This window comes from Lithobates pipiens, unplaced genomic scaffold (assembly GCF_037356315.1).
Source record: "Lithobates pipiens isolate NorthernLeopardFrog02 unplaced genomic scaffold, aLitPip1_a1.2 Scaffold_28, whole genome shotgun sequence".
Classification (NCBI taxonomy): Eukaryota; Metazoa; Chordata; class Amphibia; order Anura; family Ranidae; genus Lithobates; species Lithobates pipiens.
In genome coordinates, this window is record NW_027507789.1 from 170210591 (window position 1) to 170232690 (window position 22100).

The window sequence follows — 22100 nt, forward strand, 5'->3', positions numbered from 1 at the left end:
GGTTATTGTGATGATGAACGACAGTCAGTGTTGTTGGGGGGGAATCCCTCCCGTAGAGCACGTAGGCACGGGGAGCCTTCCCTGCCAGGAGAACACAGTGATTATCACTAGCAGCTATAGAGGCTGGCAATAATCGCATGGAAAATCGGACAAGATGGTTGCACCGAGTCAGCTTGGGTACATTCAACCTGCCCATGAATAGTTCAAAACTTGTCTGGTCCCTGCTGAACCATCTGAGATTCAAACCGTCTATGGCTGGCTTAACCACTCTCCGAGCAGGTCACGCAGATATACTGCAGCAGGTCGGCTCTCCTGCCCGAACCGACGTACCTGTATGCCTATTACAATTTTTTTACCTAAAATATGTAGAAGAATATATATTGGCCTAAACTTATGAATACATTTGCTTTTTTATATATTTTTTTTTGGATATGTATTATAGCAGAAAGCAAAAAAAAAATAATAATAATGTTTTAAATTGTTGGTCTTTTTTTGTTGATAGCACAAAAATAAAAACAGCAGAGGTGATCAAATACCACCAAAAGAAAGCTCTATTTGTGGGTAAAAAAGGACATCAATTTTGTTTGGGAACTGCATCGCCCGACAGCGCAATTGTTAGTTAAAACGACTCAGTGCTGTATCGCTAAAAATGGCCTGGTCCTTAGAGGGGGCAAATCCTTCTGGGGCTGAAGTGGTTAAGGCCTTGTTCACACTAGTAGTTGGGTGGCAGTAAAAACACAAGGTTGAGCCACATTTTTACCACCTCCAACCACTACCCCCTATGGTAGAGGGAGAACAGATACTGTGGCAATGATGCTTTGCGGGCGTGGCAGAAATGATACCCCGTGTTGCTTTCAGTGGGCAAAGCACCCACCGAATGTGACCCATTCAAGTGAATGGGGCTGCTCTGCAAGTTAAAGCAGGCAGTGAGAAGGCAATGCAAAGACTAGTATTTGCCTTGCAAATGTTTTCTAAGGAGCAATCAAAACACAGATCGCTCTTCAGAGAGCAAAGCTAGTGTGAACAAGCCCTAAGTGTGAAGATGCCTGCTATTAGTTTTTTGTTTTGAAGACCTTTAAATGAAAGGAAAGACCTCACGTGTAATCACTGCTAATTAAACATAGACCACCATAGAGTGTTATCTGCATTGTTACATTTTTAAAAATAAACTTTATAGCACCTTTTTTTGGAAAAAAAGTAATTCTGTCATGACTTTTTTGCTCTGGGTCTTTTCTCAACTTTGCAGCTCCCTGCTGCCTTAGCTACGTCATTAATGAAAGTGACTTAGCTAGCCAGCGTGCGTTGACATTGTAGGCTAGTGCCGTCACTTTCGGAAGTGACGTACCAGGGATATAAGTACACATGTTACTGATGGTTGGGTGGGACTGGGGCATGGCTGGGCAGGACAGGGGCAGGTTTACTGAAACCCAGGGCCGGGACAAGGTTTGGGCAGGAGGGGCAGCTGCCCTGAGCACTGTGGTATCATGTCCGATGGGGGGGGGGGCACCACACTACACCGCAATGAGGTTGGAGGAAGGGGATTTGTGTTGAGAGTTGGAATTTGGGGGCTGGCAAGGGATAAGAATTGTTCTAGCACATGTCCCTAAATATCCCCTCCTAGGAATGGTGATTTGAGGGGATTTGTGTTGGGAGGGGGAATGGTGGGAGATTATTTGTGCTAGGAGTGGAATTTTTGGGAGGGTTTGTGCTAGAAAAGGTGGATAAGAGGGGATTTGTGCTAGGAGGGAAATCATTTTCATCATTTTTTGCTAGTAGGGATGATTGGATGTATTTGTGCTAGGAGTGAAAATCTGGAAGGGATTTGTGCTAGGATGGGGGATTGGGGAGAATTTGTACTGGGAGCGGCATTTGGAGTGGGGGAAGAGGATTTGCGCTCACAGGGCAAATTTGAGGGGTAGAGAATTTGTAATAAGAAGGGGGATTTTTTATTGGGTGAGGTGGATTTGTGCATATGGGGAATGAGAGGATTTGAGCTGGGGGGGGGGAGACAATCGGCTGCTCCTATGACATAGGGGGTCTGTGCTGATTGATTATCAGCGCAGCCCCCCTCCCCCCCGAGGATGCCCATACTGGACCACCAGGGATGCCCCTAGGACCACCAGGGATGTCACCACCAGGTATTCCACCCTAGACCACCAGGCATGCCAATCAGTGCCCACAATAGATGTCAATCAGTGCCCACAATGGGCATCACAGATTTTCAGGCATTATTGTTTGGCATTGATTGGCATCCATCAGTGACATACATTACAGTACATTAGTGCCGATCCTTGGCCCATCCATTTGTGCCACCTATCAGTGCCAGTCCGTGCTGCCTATCAGTGCCCATCAGTGCCATCTATCAGTGCCCATCCGTGCCGCCTATCAGTGCTGCCTATCTGTGCCCCATCAGTGCCGCATATTAGTGCCCATCATCACTGCCCATCAATGCCACCTCATCAGTGCCACCTCATTGGTGCCTATCAGTTCCGCCTTATCAGTGCCCGTCAGTGCAGCCACATCAGTGCCCATCAGTGAAGGAGAAAACATACTTATTTACACAGTTTTGTAAATGAAACAAAATTATTATTTTTTTTCAAAATTTTCGGTCTTTTGTTTAGCAGAAAAAAAAAATCCCAGAGGTGATCAAATATCACCAAAATAAAGCTTATTTGTGGGAACAAAATGATAAAAATTTTGTTTGGGTACAGTGTAGCATGACCGCGCAATTGTCATTCAAAATGTCACAGCGCTGAAAGCTTAAAATTGGTCTGGGCAGGAAGGTGTAAAAAGTGCCCTGTATTGAAGTGGTTAAAAAAAAAATTCAGGAGCCCCGTTGGGATGCTTAGGTGAAATATTATAGGTAACAGACCTCTTATGGTTCACCTTTGAGACAGAGAAAGGAAATTGAGAACACAACCTTAAGACCCCTTTCACACTGGGGCGTTTTTCAGGCGTTTTTCAAGCGCTTTAGCGTTAAAAAAAGTGCCTGTAAAGCGCTTGAAAGAAGTTTCATCTGCAGTCCCAATGTGAAATGTCAGCGCCCGAAAAACGCTCGTAAAGCGCCGCTTAAACTAGCAGCGCTTTACCAGCGTTTTTAGAGTGTTTTTGGGGCGCTTTTAACCCCTGGTAGTGGCCAAATAAAGGGTTAAAAGCGCCCACAAAACGCTGCTGCCAATAGCGTTTTTCAGGCGTTTTTTCGGGCGTTTTACAAGCGCTTCCCATTGATTTCAATGGGAAGGGGCGTTTTAGGAGCGTTGTATTCACTGCTCCAAAAGCGCTGCAAAGAAGCTGCTTGCAGGACTTTTTTTGATGCTCTGCCAGCGCAACGCCTCAGTGTGAAAGCACTCGGGCTTTTACATTGGGATTGCAGTTGCAGCTTCTTTCAGGCGCTTTTTTTAACGCTAAAGCGCATGAAAAACGCCTGAAAAACGCCCCAGTGTGAAAGGGGTCTAAATTTCCATCTCTGCAGCCCCAGCTACACAGAATGAATGGACAGGAATAGCTCTGTATAGAGCTTCCCATTCATTCACAAACTGAAGCGTAGTAAACGCAGTTTACTATGCTTTAGTTATGAATACAAATCAGTACGGATCATTGACTCTATTCATTCAGACAAGGAAGGGGTCAGTAAATTATACATTTGCCAACTCTTTCCCCACTCTCAATCCTGAATGCAAAACTTCCCTTGCTCCCAAACCAAATCCCCCCCACTGAGCACAAATCTTTGCCCCCCCCAATCCCACCTCCTAGCTCAAATCAACCTCAGTTACCCCCTCCTAGCACAAATCTCCCCTGCCGCTAAAAATCATCCCCCAGTAGAAAAAGCACAGGGGCCTTGGAGTAAGATTGAGAATTAAATTGAGAATTCTAGAACTTTTAAATTCTATAATTAAACAATGTGCAGATTGCATGCAACATGCATCAAGGTGCCACAGAAAGACTATGATTGCTGTTATTATTGTTGTTATTATTGCTGTTATAGGCCCCAAATCTTTGTCTGAATGTTGTGCTTTGCTTAGTGTTCTCTTCTGAATTTCACGTGGGATATTTTTAGAACAGCTCAGACAGATTGCTGCTTGTCTTTGATATGTAAAACCTGTAAGTTCTAGCTCCCTGAAGGAAAGGATTTTCCTTCTCATAACACTCAACAATTAGCCAAGAAGATAAAATATTCCGACACACCCATATAATGACAACACATACAACTCAAATGAACTTTTCATTTTAAATCAGCCAAATACATTTCAGTAGCATCAAAATTAAAAGTGCTAAGTCCTACAATGCGTTATCTTTAGAAAGCAGCCACAGTCTGAGTAGAAAAGCCTGACCCCTGCCAGCCTGCTGCAGAGAAGGACTCTCCCTCTGTGTGGAAGCAGAGGTCTTTTTTGCAAAAGTCTGACACCATAGCTTTACAATCACTAGGGAGTAGTTATGGGCTTGGGTTTTGATCTAAACAAAAGTTTGCACAAACTCGGAAGTTAGCTGTCATTGATGGGCTGATGGGCAGAATCCCCACTCTGCAACTGCCATACACAAAGGGGCAGGGAGGATTATGATATTATCAACCTAATATGGCCACATAGCGTTACAGGAATTCCAGTGACGTTAGTGACCAAATATGGTCATCTCCATATTTATTTAACCACTTCAATACCAGACATTTTCCCCCCTTCCTGCCCAGGCCATTTTTCAGCACTGTCACAATTTGAATGACAATTGCGCAGTCATGCTACACTGTACCCAAACAATTTTTTTTACATTTTGTTCCCACAAATAGAGCTTTTTTTGGTGGTATTTGATCACTGCTGGGGTTTTTATTTTCTGCACAATAAATAAAAAAAAACTGAAAATTTGGAAAAAAATAATGTTCTTCTTTGTTTCCCTTATAAAATTTTGTAAACAAGTACGTTTTCTCCTTCACTGATGGGCATTGATGAGGCTGCACTGACGGGCACTGATAAGGTGGCACTGATGGGCCCTGATGAGGGGGATTAATATGCAGCACTGATGGGCATTGATAGGCAGCACTGATGGGCACTGATAGGTAGCACTGGTATGCGGCAATGATGGGCATTGATATGTGGCACTGATGGGTACTTATGGGTGGCACTGATGAGCACTGAAAGGTTAGCACTGATGGGCATGAATGGGCACTGATAGGTGGCATTGATGGACACTGATATATGGCACTGATGGGCATCGCTGATAATGGGCACTGATTCAAATTGATTTTGGGAACAGATTGACATCCCTGGTGGTCATGGGTGGCAATCCCTGGTTGTCATGGTGGCATCCCTGGTGGTCTGAAGTGGGCAGGGCCGGACTGGGAATGAAAACCAGCCCTGGAAATTATTACATACCAGCCCCATAGCATTATTATACCAGCCCAGAAGCATAACGTCATTATTTTCTTGTTCATAAAAGAGAAAACCCACACATTTTAAAGCATATTTGAAGAGTGCATTATATATTGATAGGACACATATAAAAGCACATAGGGCTATATGTATAACCAGCTTAGTTATGTAGCATGAGGCTGTATATTCTGCAATATTTTCATTTTTGGTAAACTCATTCAATGAATCCAAGCTCTGCAAGATAACATGCACTGCATTGGTGTCACAGTAACCATGAACAAAGTTCAGGAATATTACTTATCCCATTGTTTTGCAAATCTATGTACACTAAAAACTGTATTTGCTGTATTCACTGTTTTACTAACCTGACAAGCTTATTATTCTAAATAGGAAACCTTCATTTTGTTTGCAAATATTAAAGATTCTAACTACCAGCAAGAATGAGTCCTTACATTTAAAGAGCACCTGTCATTTCAGATCCACCATGGCAGCGCCTGTTATCGGGCATCCACTTGCCTGCTGCCCCCACGTCACCCTAACCTTGTTGTGTCACATCACCAGCCATCCCATTAAAGTGAATGGGACTCACGGTGAGTCAACCGCGGGTCAGAAGAGGAGCTGCTGCGGGATAGAGATGACAGTTGCTCTTTAACCACATCCCACCCGGCCACTGCACACATACGGCGGGTGGGCGCTTCCTCCTTCTAAATGGACGTTCAAGAATGTTCCTCAGAAGGAGGGGGATCACGCGTGTGCATGCCCCTGCAGCGGCGCAATTCCGATGCGCTTGTGTCACTTCGACAATCACAGCCGGCATGTGATGTAAATAGAGAGTCATTTGCTAGGCGATCAGCTCTCCTCACATGGAAGCTGTCAGTGAGGAGAGGAGAGCGGATCTCTGCAGCCGGCTGGTGATCAGTGAGTATGAGCTGTTTTTTTACAACTTTTTACACACTGATCACCAACCTAGTGTCCCACACATGTCCCAACACAATGTAAACACACAAAGTCCCCAAAATAATGTCCCCACACAGTAAAAACACCTATCCCTCACATATATAACAGTAAAATCACATGTCCCAATGATCATCTGCACACATCTGTACATGATCACACAAACCTACTATTATACACTTAACAGGATTTTTTTTTTACCAAAGACATGTAGCAGAATACATTTTGGTTACATTTATGACAAAATTAGATTTTATTTTATTTCTTTTAAAATAGAAGGAAGAAAATATTGCTTTTTTTTTCAAAATTTCCGCTTTTCTTTCGCTTATATTTTAACGGAGAAAATTGAGTACTGTGCTTATATTTTAAAAAATTTAAAAATGAGTCATGAATAAATACCAACAAAAGAAAGCTCTATTAGTGTGAACAGCATTGCATGATCGCGCAATTTTCATTGAAAGTGCGAGAGCGCTGCAAGTTGAAAATTGGTCTGGGAAGGAAGGGGGTGAAAGTGCCCTGTAATGCACACAAATTGCCAGCACACCATTACCCTTTACACATGTATGGTGTTAGGGTGTATCAAAATTTAAGAAGTGTTTACTCTGTCCCTTAATGCCCACCTCCTTTTTATAGGGCACACAGTGTATAGGGACATATAATGTAAAACATGGTGGTATTTCCCCCCCAGGGGAAATACAACCGGGCAGTGGCGGTGCATCCATAGAGGGTGCAGGAGCGCAGCCCCCTCTCTCCTGCACCCGTCAATCTTCATTAGATAGATTCATGCATTGCATGAATCTATCATCGCCGCTGCTGCCCCCTATTCAGTTGTCCGGCCCCTTGCCAGGCGCCAGGCATCTGAATTACAGGGGGTGTTTTTGGAAGTGCCTGATTAGAGCCGTGGGCTCTAATAGGCTTCCAAATTGGTAAACAGCGGGCACACTGCTGTGCGTTTGCTGCTTACACAGTGCTGTGTTAGGGAATAAAATAAATTGCTTCCCTAACACTGACCCGTCTCTCAGCCAATCAGGTGCATCGGGTCTGGTTACCTGTCACCTGATTGGCTGAAACGAGAGGCGCTGTGATTGAATGCCTATCAGGCGACCAATCATAGCAGGAGAGGACAGGAGAAGACATTGAGGACTTGGAGGGAGCGTGGAGGACAGCGCTGACCCGAGACAGGTAAGGGGGGACACTGGCAGCATTTGATGGGGCAAACTGGTGGCAGTTGATGGTTACATTGGCTGCGTTTGATGGCAGTGGCACAGTGGCTGCGCTTGATGGCACAGTGGTGGCAATTTATGGACACAATGAGGCTGCAATTGATGTTTTATTTTATTTTTTCAGTACTTTGCGCCCCCCAAAAAACTGCAAAAACATATTTAAAAAAGCACTCTTTTTTTAGCTGCAAAAAATGATAGAGAGAGAGAAAGAGAGAGAGAGAGACAGACAGGGAGAGAGATGGGGAGAGAGAGAGTGGCTGCGTTTGATGACCACGGTGGCTGCGTTTGACGGGCAGGATGGCTGCGTTTGACGGGCAGGATGGCTGCGTTTGATGGGTACAGTAGTGGCAATTTATGGGCACAGTGAGGCTGCAATTGATGTTTTATTTTATTTTTTCAGTACTTTGCGCCCCCCCCCCAAAAAAACTGCAAAAACATATTTAAGCGCTCGTTTTTTAGCTGCAAAAAACGAGAGAGAGAGAGAGAGAGAGAGAGAGAGAGACAGGGAGAGAGAGAGAGAGTGGCTGTGTTTGACGGGCACGGTGGCTGCGTTTGACGGGCACGGTGGCTGCGTTTGACGGGCACAGTGGCTGCGTTTGATGGGTACAGTGGTGGCAAGTTATGGGCACAGTGAGGCTGCAAATGATGTTTTATTCTATTTTTTCAGTACTTTGCGCCCCCCCAAAAAACTGCAAAAACATTTTAAAAAGCATTCTTTTTTTAGCTGCAAAAAACGAGAGAGAGAGAGAGAGACAGGGAGAGAGATGGGGAGAGAGAGAGAGAGTGGCTGCGTTTGACGGGCACGGTGGCTGCGTTTGGCAGGCAGGGTGGCTGCGTTTGACGGGCAGGGTGGCTGCTTTTGACGGGCACGGTGGCTGCGTTTGACGGGCACAGTGGCTGCGTTTGATGGGTACAGTGGTGGCAAGTTATGGGCACAGTGAGGCTGCAAATGATGTTTTATTCTATTTTTTCAGTACTTTGCGCCCCCCCCAAAAAACTACAAAAACATTTTAAAAAGCATTCTTTTTTTAGCTGCAAAAAACGAGAGAGAGAGAGAGACAGGGAGAGAGATGGGGAGAGAGAGAGAGAGTGGCTGCGTTTGACGGGCACGGTGGCTGCGTTTGGCAGGCAGGGTGGCTGCGTTTGACGGGCAGGGTGGCTGCTTTTGACGGGCACGGTGGCTGCGTTTGACGGGCAGGGTGGCTGCCTTTGACGGGCACAGTGGCTGCCTTTGACGGGCACAGTGGTGGCAATTTATGGGCACAGTGAGGCTGCAATTGATGTTTTATTTTATTTTTTCAGTACTTTGCGCCCCCCCAAAAAACTGCAAAAACATATTTTAAAAAGCACTCTTTTGTTAGCTGCAAAAAATGAGAGAGAGAGAGACAGGGAGAGAGACGGGGGGAGAGAGAGAGAGAGTGGCTGCGTTTGACGGGCACTGTGGCTGGCTTTGACGGGCGCGGTGGCTGCCTTTCACGGGCACGGTGGCTGCCTTTGACGGGTACGGTGACTGCGTTTGACGGGCACGGTGGCTGCGTTTTTGATGGGCACGGTGGCTGCGTTTGACGGCCACAGTGGCTGCTTTTGGAGGGCACGGTGGCTGCTTTTGACGGGCACGGTGGCTGCTTTTGACGGGCACGGTGGCTGCTTTTGGAGGGCACGGTGGCTGCTTTTGACGGGCACGGTGGCTGTGTTTGACTGGCACGGTGGCTGCGTTTGACGGGCACGGTGGCTGCGTTTTTGACGGGCACGGTGGCTGCGTTTTTGACGGGCACGGTGGCTGCTTTTGGAGGGCACAGTGGTTGCTTTTGATGGGCACGGTGGTTGCTTTTGACGGGCACGGTGGTTGCTTTTGACGGGCACGGTGGCTGCGTTTGACGGGCACTGTGGCTGCGTTTGACGGGCAGGGTGGCTGCATTTGACGGGCACTGTGGCTGCGTTTGAAGGGCAGGGTGGCTGCGTTTGACGGGCACGGTGGCTGGGTTTGGAGGGCACGGTGGCTGGGTTTGGAGGGGACGGTGGCTGCGTTTGGAGGGCACAGTGGCTGCGTTTGACAGGCACAGTGGCTGCGTTTGATGGGTACAGTGGTGGCAAGAGAGAGAGAGGGCTCAGGGCAGCAGGGGTACTTTCTTCTGTTCTGATCTAGGGGTGGCCATCCTCCTATTCTCCTCGTGCAGACGGTGCAGTCTAGTGGGCGGGCCGAGTCAAAGCAGAAGAAGAAATCAGCATTGCACTGCTGGCGCCACACGGGCTGAAATTCAGTTAGGAGTCAGCGTCCTCATGCTCCTCCCCTCACACTCAGGCATTTCAATGGGCGGAGCCGGGGGCGGAGTCAGATCAGAAGAGGCGGCACAGGCACACACAGGCAGTGCCAGTGCATTGAAAAGTGCGGCGGCCGCCGCTGCAGTTTATTTTAGCCAGCCAGCACAGGGACAAAAGCGGCCCCAGGGCACTGAATGCAGACGGCCTACCGGGAAATTTCCCGGTATCCCGGGAGGCCAGTCCGGCCCTGGAAGTGGGTATCCTCAGGGGGGCTGAACTGATAATTAATTAGCGCAGGAAACCCCCTCCCCCCCCCCACCAGAGAGCAGCTGATCGGCTCTCCTCTACTCGCATCTGTCAGAGGCTCTTTACCAAGATTGGTGCTGTGGTATATTAGCCTGACATGTCACACCACCGATCGCCGTGCTGCACGCCCCCACGGGAGCGTGCTGACTGTTGTCCTGAAAGACGTCATATGATGTTCAGTCAGGATAACACCACCCGGCTCTCATTCTGCTATAGGCTGGGCAACAACATGATTGGTAGTAGATTTACATTATAGGACCTTTTGTGGGGTTTTATATTTTTTAATAAAGGAATTGTTATAAAGTTTGTGTTACTCTTTCTAATGTCAGTTTTGCTTTAGTAGGGGGTATAGACTAACAGATGCACCGCTTCACAGGCAGGTTAAGGGCATCCACCAGGCATGTGTTTTTTTTCTTTTTCTTTTTAAGAAATTTAGCATTTTAAAATTTCCCTTTAAGCATTATTAAAAATCACTGCTCCCCATGAAATGAAAATTTAAATTTTTTTTTATCTAGATTTGGTTCTTCAGTTTAATGACCAGCCCTTCACTGCATGTATTTCTTATTAACATTCAGCTCCCATTGTCTTTTTTTATTTTATTATTATTATACACAATTTATATAGCGCCAACAGTTTACGCAGCACTTTACAATGTATGGGGGGGGGCAACACAATTACAGTACAGTTCAATACAAAAGGTACAGGAGGGCCTTGCTCATAGAGCTTACATTCTAAAGGGAGGGGGTGGTTGTACAAAAGGTAATAGCTGCAGAGAATGATTTGATGGGGGTGTCTTGGGGACAATTGTTGTTAGGTGGGTGTGGGATAGGCTTCCCTGAATAAAAAGTTTTCAGGGATCTCCTAAAGGTGGACAGGGTAGGGGCTGATCGGTCATACTGGGGCAGGGAGTTCCAGAGGATGGGAGAGGCTCTGGAGAAGTCCTGAAGGCGAGCATGGGAGGAGGTAACAAGAGAGCTAGAGAGCAGGAGGTCCTGGGAGATGCGGAGGGGGTGATTTGGGCGATATCTGCAGATGAGGTTGCTGATGTAGATGGGGTGATTTTGTGGATGGCTTTGTATGTTATGGTTGGCATTTTGAATTTTACATGGTGGGGTAGGGGAAGCCAGTAAAGGGATTGGCAGAGAGGGGCAGCAGTCACGGATCGGTTAGTGGGGTGTATTAGTCTAGCAGCAGCATTCATAATAGACTGAAGGGGGATAGCCTGCTTAAGGATAGGCCATTAAGGAGAGAGTTGCAGTAGTTAAGGCGGGACTTAATCAAGGAGTGAATGAGTTGCTTTGTGATGTCATTAGTCAGGAAGTGGTCAAATTCTGGAGATGTTGCAGAGGTGAAGGCGGCAGGATTTAGCCAGTGATTGGATATGGGGGCTGAAGGATAGGTCAGAGTGAAGGATTACACCCAGGACCCTGGCATGTGTGGAGGGACCAATGGTTGAGTTGTTGATATTAATGGTGAAGTCGCGGGGGTGGAGATCATGAAGGAGGAAATATAACAAGCTCAGTTTTAGAAAGATTGAGTTTGAGGAAGTGGTGTGACATCCATACTGATATGTCATTCAGTAAGTTTGAGATCCGTGAGGAGATCGAGGGGGTGAGTTGAGGAGTGGAAACATAGATCTGGGTGTCATCAGCATAGAGGTGGTATTGGAAACCATGGGAGGTTATCAACTGGCCCAGGGAAGAGGTATAGAGCGAGAATAGGAGGGGCCCAAGGACAGACCCTTGGGGTACCCCAACAGAAAGAGGAAGGGGAGCAGAGGAGATGGAGTTGTAAGTAACACTGAAAGTGCGCTGAGATAGGTAGGAGGAGAACCAGGATAATGCAGAATCAAGGGAGTGTAATTTGCTGAGGAGGAGCAGGTGGTCAACTGTGTCAAAGGCAGCAGAGAGGTCTAAAAGTATGAGTATGGAGTAGTGCCCATTGGTGAGTTTTAGTAGGGCAGTTTCAGTAGAATGTTGTGGGTGGAAGCCAGACTGTAGGGGGTCGAGAAGGTTGTTGTCCATGAGGTAGTGACTCATTTGGTCATGGACAAGGCGTTTGATGAGCGTGGAGGCAAACGGGAGCAGGGAGATGGGTCTTAAGTTATTCAAACAGGTGGGGTCTAGTGAGGGATTTTTGAGTATGAGGTAACCAGTGTATGTTTGAGCAGGGAAGGAAAGGTGCCGGAGGAGAGTGAGAGGTTGAAGATGTGGGTTAGGGAGTTGAGGATAGAGTTGGAAGGTGGTCGCAGTAATTGTGAGGGGACAGGGTCCAGGGAACAGGTAGTGAGGTGGGACATGGAGAGCAGTTTATCAACTTCATCTGTGGTAACTGGGAAAAAAGAGGAGATTATTGAGTGTGGTGTTGGACCCGATGTGTTGGGTAGGGGAGGAAATTGAATGCTGGATATCTCCTTGCGAATTGTGTCGATTTTGCTATTGAAATGGTTGGCAATCTGTTGAGCGGTAAGCAAGTTGGTGGGAGGGGGCAGTGGGGGGGGGGGGTGAAGTAAGGAATTAAGGGTAGAAAAGAGTTGACAAGGTTTGGATGAGAGTGTTCTGATGAGAGTGTTGTAATAGTTTTTTTTAGCAGTGTGGAGGCAGGAGTTGTATTTGAGAAGGGCAGATTTGTGGAGGGTAAAGTATTGCAGGGACTTAGATTCATGCCATGCTCGCTCAAGAGCATGGCTGTGTCTCTTGAGACTTCTGGTGTCGTCTGTTTGCCAGGGTTGTGGCAGATGGGGCCTGGTTCTGCATGTAGAAAGAGGAGCAAGTACGTCTAGGGAGGATGACAGTGTGTTGTAGATGGAATTGGTTAGGTCTGGGCAGGATAGGGGTGTGATTTTGTTATAAAGACCATCGGTAGCAGAGTGAAGAAGGGAAGGGTTGAGGTTGTGAAGGTTTCTGTGGGTAGTGATTTGTGGGTTGGCAGCCTGGGATGTAGGAGACAAGAAGAGAGTGAAACGGATAAGGTTGTGATCAGAGAGAGGAAAGGGTGTGTTAGAGAGATTGCAGGGAGTGCAGCGATGGGAGAATACGAGGTTGAGATTGTTACCGTTGAAGTGAGTGGTGGTTTGTGTCCATTGTGTTAGGTTAAAAGAGGAGGTTAGGTTGAGTAGTTTAGAAGTGGTAGCTGTATTAACATTGATTGGAATATTAAAGTCTCCTAGGATGATGGCAGGCACTTCAGGTGAGAGAAACTAGGGTAGCCATGCAGAGAAGTCATCCAGAAAGGAGGCCGATAAATGACTGCGACCCTCAGACAAACTGGAGAAAAAATACGAATGCAGTGCATTTCGAAAGAGCAGGGGGAAAGAGAGGGAGGTGTGGTAAGTACCTGGAAGGTGCATTGTGGGGAGAGGAGAAGTCCGACACCACCTCCTTTTCGTCAATTGAGTCTGGTGGAGTGAGTCCAAAGGAGACCACTGTGGGACAGGGCAGCTGTAGAGGCAGTGTCGAATTCCTGGAACCAGGTGTTAAATGGAGTTTGGACTTGGCCCCTGAAGTCACCCTAAATCTGGCACATTACTATGTAAATAATAAAAAAAGACGTAACAGGAAATAACAGGGAGGGAGGAGACAGAAAGAAAAAAAAAGCAACACAACAAGGGCAACAAAAAAATAGAACAGTGTCCTTAATTTATCTGATGTACAGTACCCTTGACAACAGAGGAACTTACGTTATTATTGAAAGTCTTGTCATTCTAACCTGCTAACCATTTTGATGTTGTTAGTACTATTCTAGATGTCAATACATTTGTGTGAACATTAGCTCTAAGGAAAAACATTAATGATATGAATGATGAACATCCACTTGGTGGACATGACAATACCACAAATGGGATTAATTTAAGCCACTCTCCTTTAAAGCTTAAATAAAAGAAAAAATTATCACAAGGGACATGACTTACTATAAATCTGACGTGTCCCTTGTGCTCCTTGTTTAGTTGAAATCTTCTCCTTCAATTCCCCCCTAACCTCTGCCACAGTAATTTCTGGTTCAGGAGGAGATAATAGAGCCAAGGTAGGGATGAGCCGAACACTCCCTAGTTCGGTTTGAACCAGAAATTTCGAACGGACCGAAAATTCGTGCAAACTTTAGAACCCCATTGAAGTCTATGGGACTCGAACGTTTGAAATAAAAAGTGCTAATTAATAATGGCTAATATGCAAGATATTGTCCTAAAAAGGGTTTGGAGACCCGTCTCCTGCCCCAGGGGACATGGGCCAATGCCAATTTATTTATTTTTTTAAAAGGCAGTTTTTTCAGGAGCACTGATTTTAATGATGATTAAAGTGAAAAAAAAAAGGTGAAATATTCCTTTAAATATCGTGCCTGGGGGGCGTCTATAGTATGCCTGTGAAGTGGCACATGTTTCCCGTTTTTAAAACAGTCCCTACACAAAATGACATTTAACTGAAAAAAAGTCATTTAAAACTGCTTGCGGTTTTAATGTCATGTCTGGTTCCGACAATACGGATGAAAATCATTGAGAAAAAAATGGCATGGGTAGCCCCCCTGCTCATTACCACCCCCTTTGGGTCTTGTACAGATATTAAGGGGAACCCCATACCTAAATAAAAAAAAGGAAAGGCGTGGGGCCCCCAGGCCCTATATACTCAGAACAGCAGTATACAGGCGGTGCAAACAAGACAGGGACTGTGTAGGTTTGTTGTGTTAAGTAGAATCTCTGTGTAATTTTGAACTGGTACATTTTTAGCTTTCAGGGCTGGCTTAGCCCTTCCTTCTCTGGGCTGGCTGCTCAGCTATCGGCTAATTGCCAGCTCTCATCTCTCTTCACAGTTACCAGCTGTTCCTGATCATGCTCGTCTGGCCTGCCTACTTAAAGCTGTCCAGCCGACTTCACCTCTGCCTTCACCTTGGTCACATCACAAGAAACCATCTCCTGCGGTTCTCTTTAAAGACTGGCTTGCTGACATCCCTTCTGGCTCCTTATCCTGCTTGCTGTTGCTCCACTTGGATCCCTGACTTCTGACTTGGCTGATTACCCGATCTGATTATTGAACTCTGGCCTGGCTGACTAGTCGATCCGGTTAGTGGACTCTGGCTATGCTTTGACTACGCTTTTTCTATTTACCTTTTTTATTTTATAAACAAGTGTGATTTAATTGTACTTCTGTCTCAGTCTGATTCATGGTTGCTGACAGTAGGCGAAGGCCATGAATTCAGAAGATACAGTCAATCCACTTGTTGGTAATATTTTTTCCAGATTGAATGAGCAAGATCACCGCATGGATCAGTTTGCCATGGCGTTACAAACGCTCCTGAGTCACACGGCTCACCTGGAATCCCCCACGGTGGCTGCTCCGGTACAACCTGAGTCACAGGCCGTCCCTGCTGCTGCCCCAGTCTCTGTGCAGGCACCCGCCTCGAGTATTACCTCTATAAGAGGTATGTCTGGTTCCGCTCCACTTCCCCAGCAATTTGGGGGTGATCCAGTTCAATGCAGAGGGTTTCTCAATCAGGTTGAGATATACTTCAAGATGCTGCCCCAGGCATTTCCCACGGACAGAAGCAAAGTAGGTTTTGTGATATCTATGCTTTCTGAGAGAGCCTTGGCCTGGGCTAACCCTCTATGGGAGATGCAAAAACCCATTGTCTTGAGTTACCCTGAGTTTGTGGCCTCCTTTAAAAGGGTATTTGATGTTCCCGCATGCTCCGCTTCTGCTGCTAAGTGCCCCATGTCCATCAAACAGAGTACGAGAAATGTTGCCGACTACGCCATTGAATTCTGTACTCTGGCAGCAGAGGTTACTTGGAACAATGAGGCCCTCATGGCTGCTTTTTCTCATTGGTCTCTCGGATTTCATCAAGGATGAGATAGCAGTCCGAGATATACCCACTGAGCTGGAGAGCTTGATCTTGTTTGCCATCCTCATTGACTCCAGACTCAGAGAAAGATTTTCTCTTAAGGAGCGCTTGCGAAAGCCTCCTGTACATTTGCCTCCGAGATTTGTAGTCCCACCCATGCCTCCCTCACCTCTCATGCCTCCTGGTACCGAGTCGGTCAGTGAAGATGAACCCATGCACCTAGCTTCATGCGTCTCTCTGCAGATGAGAGAGCCTTTAGGAGGAGGGGGAGATTGTGCCTTTATTGTGGCCAGGCAGGTCACTTTTGAAGTCTTGTCCTATGCGTCCAGGGAACGCCCGAACCTTGAGGTCCTGTCATGGACAGACCTTAGGTGGCGTTGTTTCGTCCCCAGTTATCCAGAAGGATAAGCCCCTGGTTTCTGTCACCCTTTCTTGGGCTGAGTCGTCCATCGAGATACAGGCTCTAATCGAATCTGGGGCTGCAGGCCTGTTCATTGATGCTGCATTTGTTTTACAGAACTCGATTCCGCTGCAGCTGCGTGACACTCCACTTGCCATTGAGGCTCTTGACGGGAGACCTTTACAGCTTGCCCATGTGACTCATGAGACGATTCCATTGTCCATGGTCATAGGGGCTCTTCACCATGAGATAATCCAATTCCAAGTTATTTCCTCACCCAGGTTTCTGCTGGTTATTGGTTATCCTTGGTTACAGAGGCACAACCCCTCTTTTGATTGGCTCCATGCTGAGGTTCTCTCCGGGTCACCACAATGCAGTGAGACATGGTTCCTGAAGGTATCCAAGGTCCTGTGCACCTCTTCACTCCCCTCCCTGCCGGAGGAGTACCGCGATTTTAGCGATGTCTTTGATAAAGGTCAAGCCAGTAGTTTGCCTCCACACCGGTCTTATGATTGCGCAATTGACCTTCATCCTGGTGCCATACCTTCTAATGGCCGGGTTTACCCTTTGTCGGTCTTGGAGGATAAGGCCATGGAGGAGTATGTTGCTGGCACACTTTCTCGAGGTTTCATCCACAAATCCTCGTCTCCTGCTGGTGCTGGTTTCTTCTTTGTGAAGAAGAGCGGTGAACGGTGTATAGATTATAGGGGTCTCAATCGTGTTACCATTAAGAATGCCTGCCCGATTCCATTGATTACAGAGTTTCTTGACCGCGTCAAGGGAGCAACGGTTTTCACGAAGCTTGACTTGAGAGGGGCATACAATCTCTTGCGCATTAAGGAGGGCGATGAGTGGAAAACTACGTTTAATACTAGAACAGGCCATTATGAATACCTGGTAATGCCTTTTGGCCTTTGTAACGCCCCGGCAGTTTTCCAGGAATTTATTAACAATGTCCTCCGATATTTGTTACAGTTATGTGTGGTGGTTTATCTCGATGATATCTTCATATTTTCCAAGTCCCTGGAGAGCCACCACACAGATGTCTGTCGTATGCTTCAGAAACTAAGAAAGAACAATCTCTATTGTAAACTGGAGAAGTGCGAGTTCCATCGTGAACAGGTTACATTCCTGGGCTATGTCATTTCCACTGCTGGTTTTTCGATGGACCCAGAGAAACTTTCGGCAAGTCCTACAGTGGCCTCGACCTGTGGGTTTACGTCCTCTGCAGCGTCTCCTGGGTTTCATCCTCGGATGTACATGCCCCTGTCCTCCTCCACAAGTTCCATAGACAGTTTCCCCTCAAGCCCAGTGGCCCTCCGAGGGAGAGGGGTCATTGAGGAGGGGGTACTATCAGGGCTGGCTTAGCACTTCCTTCTCTGGGCTGGCTGCTCAGCTGTCGGCAAGGGATGAGCTCGGTGTTCGACTCGAACATCGGCCGTTCGTCTGTTCGGGGAATTCAGAACTTTGTGGACTGTTCGCACCAAATTCATGTGGCACGAACGGCCCACAATGCACTACGACATCACAGTGCATTGCTGGCTCATGATTGGCCAAGCATGCACTGTGACCCCCGCATGCTTGGCCAATCACAGCGCCGGCAGCGAGGAGAGCCATAATTGGCCACAGGCAGGATGCCTGTGGCCAATTATAGCTCAGGGGGTTTAGTACACGCCCCACACTATATAAGGCTGCCAGCGCGGTGGCCTTGTGTAGTGTGTTCCGGCATGCAGGGAAAGAGCAAGATAGGCAGGGACAGTGTGTTCTTTTCTCAGGCATCTTAAATTTAAAGTGGTGTTGTGCGCCTCCAGCACAGTATACACCTGTATCTACCCTTTATTGCTGTTTTTCTCTAATTAAGGCATCTGCAGGAGTTAGTGGGTGTTGTGTGCCTCCAGCACAGTGTACACCTGAATAGGGATGAGCTTTGAGTTCGAGTCGAACTCATGTTCGACTCGAACATTGCCTGTTCACCCGTTCGCCGAACAGCGAACAATTTGAGGTGTTCGTGGCAAATTCGAAAATCTGAGGAACACCCTGTAAAAGTCTATGGGAGAAATCTAAAGTGCTTATTTTAAAGGCTTATACGCAAGTTATTGTCATAAGAAGTGCCCCAGGGGACATGTATCAATGCAATTTTTTTTTTTTAAACGGCTGTTTTTTCGGGAGCAGTGATTTTAATAATGCATAAAGTGAAACAATAAAAGTGAAATATTCCTTTAATTTTTATACCTAAGGGGTGTGTATAGTATGCCTATAAAGGAGCACTTGTTTCCCGTGCTTAGAACTGTCCCTGCACAAAGTGTCATTTCTGAAGGAAAAAAATAATTTAAAAGCACTCACGGCTATAATGAATTGTCGGCTCCCGGTAATACAGATAACAGTCATTGAAAGTCATTGATAAAAAAATAAATGTGTGGGGGTCCCCCAAATTCAATTACCAGGCCCTTCAGGTCTGGTATGGATATTAAGGGGAACCCTGCATCAAATTGTTTTAAAAAAATGACGTGGGGTTCCCCCCAAATATCCATACCAGCCCCTTTATCTGAGCATGCAACCTGGCAGGCCGCAGGAAAAGAGGGGGGATGAGAGCATGCCCCCCCTCCTGAACCATACCAGGCCACATGCCCTCAACATTGGGAGGGTGGCCCCCCAAAGCATCTTGTCCCCATGTTGATGTGGACAAGGGCCTCATCCCCACAATCCTTGCCCGGTGGTTGTGGGGGTCTGCTGGCAAGGGGCTTATTGGAATCTGGAAGCCCCTTTAACAAGGGGACCCCCAGATCCTGCCCCCATTTGAAATGTAATGAGTACATTGAACCCCTACCATTTCACAAAGAAAGTGTAAAAAATAAAAAATAAAACACACAAACACCGTTGGGATAAGTCCTTTATTAAAAATAAAAACAATTCCAGTGGTGGTAATCCACTCTCGGTATCCTGCAATGGGTGATAATCTCTCCTGGGTCCAGCGATGAATGATCTCTCCTCTCCAGGTCCAGGGTCCAACAATGATGTCGAGCGCAGGGCCTCCTGTCTCCACCGGAGACACCGCGGGAATCCTGGCAGCCTGACAGGTCTCTTAGCTGAGGACGGGGCCAATCGTCACATGACCCTGTCCCCCTCTGACGCAAGGGGAAACCTGGGCTTCCCCAGTGACATTGCGGGTGACCCCGCCCCCCTCTGATGTAACGCAGGTTTCTGTTACATGATACTCTGTATGAACAGACGATCTGTCAGTTCACTCCTCAGAGAACCGGAAACGGTGTGTTTACACACCCAGCTCCCTGTTCTTCCGTGTGCCCCGAGCAATCGCGGGAGCCTGGCGGTGATCAAGACCGCCAGGCACTCACATTGGCTCTGGGGAGCGAACGTGGGGCGTGCAAGCGCCTCCTAATGGCCGTTTATGTTGCTGATGTAACATAACGGTGATTTGCGCAGCCGAGCCATGTTCCCGCAGTACAACTGCGGTGGCTGGTCGGCTAGCGGTTAATAGTGGTGTCACATATATTAAAAACACCCTGTGATTATAACGTGATCTTTTGTACACAGGAATAAGGTCATACACTAGCATGGTAACGAATATAATGTTTGGATTTGATTGCATGCTTTTGGGTGTTATTTTGGATTGATTAGGTAATGTCCTGTGGTTTGTTGAGACCAAGATAAACGTAATTGGTTCAAGTGGTGTCAAGCATGTGTGGTAGCAACCGGGTAAGGAGTACAAAGACAAGTATGTCTTGCCTACAGTCAAGCATTGTGGTGGGAGTATCATGGTCTGGGGCTCCATAAGTGCTTCCAGCAGTGGGGAGCTACAGTTCATTGAGGGAACCATGAATGCCAACATGTACCGAGACATACTGAAGCACAGCATGATCCCCTCCAATCAGAGACTGGGCCGTAGGGCAGTATATCAACATGATAACCCCAAACACACCTCCAAGACGACCACTGTCTTGCTAAAGAAGCCGAGGGTAAAGGTGATGGACTGGCCAAGCATGTCTCCAGACGTAAACCCTATTGAGCATCTGTGAGTCATCCTCGAATGAAAGGTGGAGGAGCGCAAGGACTCTAATGGCGTGTACACATGACCAGACTTTTCGACAGCAAAGTTCTGACGGAACGAATCCTCTGGACAATTCGATTGTATGGGCTTCATCTGACCTTTTCTGTTGAAAAACCTGACGGACTTTAGAAATAGAACATACCGTATTTCAAATTTTTCCGCCGGAACCAGTTCCTCGTCTGTATGCAGGTCCAACGGACCAACAACGACGCAAGGGCAGCTATTGGCTACTGGCTATTGAACTTCCTTTTTCTAGTCCCGTCGTACGTCATCACGTTAAACGATCAGACTTTGGTGTGATCGTGTGTAGGCAAGTCCCTTTCAGCGGAACTCCGCCGGAACTCCGTCAAAGTCCATCACAGTTCATTCCGATGGAAAGTCCAGTCATGTGTACATGGCATAACATCCACCAGCTCCAGAGGAGGAGTGAAAGAGGACTCCAGTGGCAACCTGTGAAGCTCTGATAAACTCCATGCCAAAGAGGGTTAAGGCAGTGCTGAAAAATAATGGTGGTAACACAAAATATTGACACTTTGGACCCAATTTAAACATTTTCACCTAGGGGTGTACTCACTTTTGTTGCAAACGGTTTAGACATTAATGGCTGTGTGTTGACTTAATTTAAGCGGACAGCAATTTTACACCGTTATACAAGCTGAACTACTTTACATTGTAGCAAAGTATAATTTCTTCAGTGTTGTCACATGAAAACATATAAGAAAATATTTACAAAAATGTGAGAGGTGTACTCACTTTTGTGAGATACTGTATGTATATGTAGTGGAACACAGAGGGTTGGGCTCCTTGGAGCTCTGTAGTTTAGCAGGCAGGGCTGACAATGCTTGTTAATATTTTAAGTTCTCAAAAACCACAGTTGTTTTAGCCCAAACAGTATGGTAGGGACACATTGGATTCTTGGTACATCAATGGGTATTTTTCTATTTTTTTAAATTGCCTATTTGTGTGTCCCACAAATTTACCAAAGAGGGAGTGAACAGTATTGTACCAATGCCTGTTGCTATCAACCTATCACAGGATTGCCAAATCAGGATTAGGGATGGGCGAATTGTTCAGCCCTAGCATAAGTTTGGGCTAAACTTTGGTTGTTCGGACGTTCGGCAAACACCGAACAATATGCGGTATTCGTGGCAAATTCGAAAGTCGCGGAATACCGTTAGTCTATCGGACACTAACATAAAAAAACAAAAGTGCTAATTTTAAAGGCTTATATGCAAGCTATTGTCATAAAAATTGTTTGAAGATCCGTGTCCTGCCCCAGGGGATATGTATCAATGCAAACAAACAAAATTTTAAAGACAGACATTTTTCGGGAGCAGTGAGTTTAATAATGCTTGAAGTGAAACAATAAAAATTAAATATTCCTATAAATATCGTGTCCGGGGGTGTCTATAGTATACCTGTAAAGTGGTGCAGTATTCCCGTGTTTAGAACAGTACCGCAGCAAAATGACATTTCTAAAGGAAAAAAAAGTCATTTAAAACTAATTGTGGCTGTAATGAATTGTCGGGTCTTGGCAATATAGATAAAACTCATTGAAAAAAACAGCATGCCCCCCCCCCCCCCCCCCGGTCCGTTACCAGGCCCTTCAGGTCTGGTATGGAAATTAAGGGGAACCCTGCACCAACCATTTCACAAAAAAAGTGTCAAAAATAGTAAAAAAGACAGGAGACAGTTAG